Source organism: Sinocyclocheilus rhinocerous, unplaced genomic scaffold (assembly GCF_001515625.1).
Source record: "Sinocyclocheilus rhinocerous isolate Xijiao unplaced genomic scaffold, SAMN03320098_v1.1 scaffold1472, whole genome shotgun sequence".
NCBI lineage: Eukaryota > Metazoa > Chordata > Actinopteri > Cypriniformes > Cyprinidae > Sinocyclocheilus > Sinocyclocheilus rhinocerous.
Genome location: NW_015656002.1, coordinates 16994 through 17943, shown reverse-complemented (window position 1 = coordinate 17943; position 950 = coordinate 16994).

Genomic DNA, 950 nt, shown 5'->3' with positions numbered 1-950 from the left:
TTAATTTTGTAGGGTGCCACAAATTTGTTAAAATTTCCAAAGGGTGCCGCGACTAAAGGTTGGAAAACACTGCTTTAGATGACAGAACTTTCACTATTCTATGTCAACATATTCTGTTACACCAAATACACAAAATAATGATCTTTAAACAAGCATCATATGACCCCTTTAAAATATCCAAGTAGCCACAACAAAACCGATGACATTAATACACCAGTGAGAGGCAGCAGTGCGCTAATGTATTGCTAATGTACACAAAACAACAGAAGAAGAAATATGGAAGGTTAGAAAGCATGCGCAACAAGCAATGTTTTGAATTTGTGCGCCAAGTTTGCTAACACTGCTCGCATTTTTACCACTGTACAAAGACTGATTACTTCTATAAAATAATAATAAGGTAAGTTTAAAAAAATAATTGTGTTAATGTATCTTTCTGTGTGCTGCTAATTTTAACTGACTAAGTTATCCTTGTCAGCACCAGTGTTAGCTAACAGACTGTATTGAGGGAAATGGTTGCCAGCGCATTTTTACCACTGTACAAAGACTGATTACTTCTATAAAATAATAATAAGGTAAGTTTAAAAAAATAATTGTGTTAATGTATCTTTCTGTGTGCTGCTAATTTTAACTGACTAAGTTATCCTTGTCAGCACCAGTGTTAGCTAACAGACTGTATTGAGGGAAATGGTTGCCAGGTTTTCATAACAAAACCCGCCCAATTGCTACTCAAAACTAACCGCGTTTCGAGGGGTCCCCTGGTAAAAATCGCGTTCTGGGGGCTAAAATACATGTTATTGGGGTCACTTCAACCCGCGGACATGAAAAACAACCCGCAGCAACAGTGATAAAGTAGCCTAATTCCACGGGAAAACCGCGGACTTGGCAACACTGTGACGGATACAACGGACACGAGCGCTCTCCCGGCGCGACCACAACAGCTTGGAGCTGGT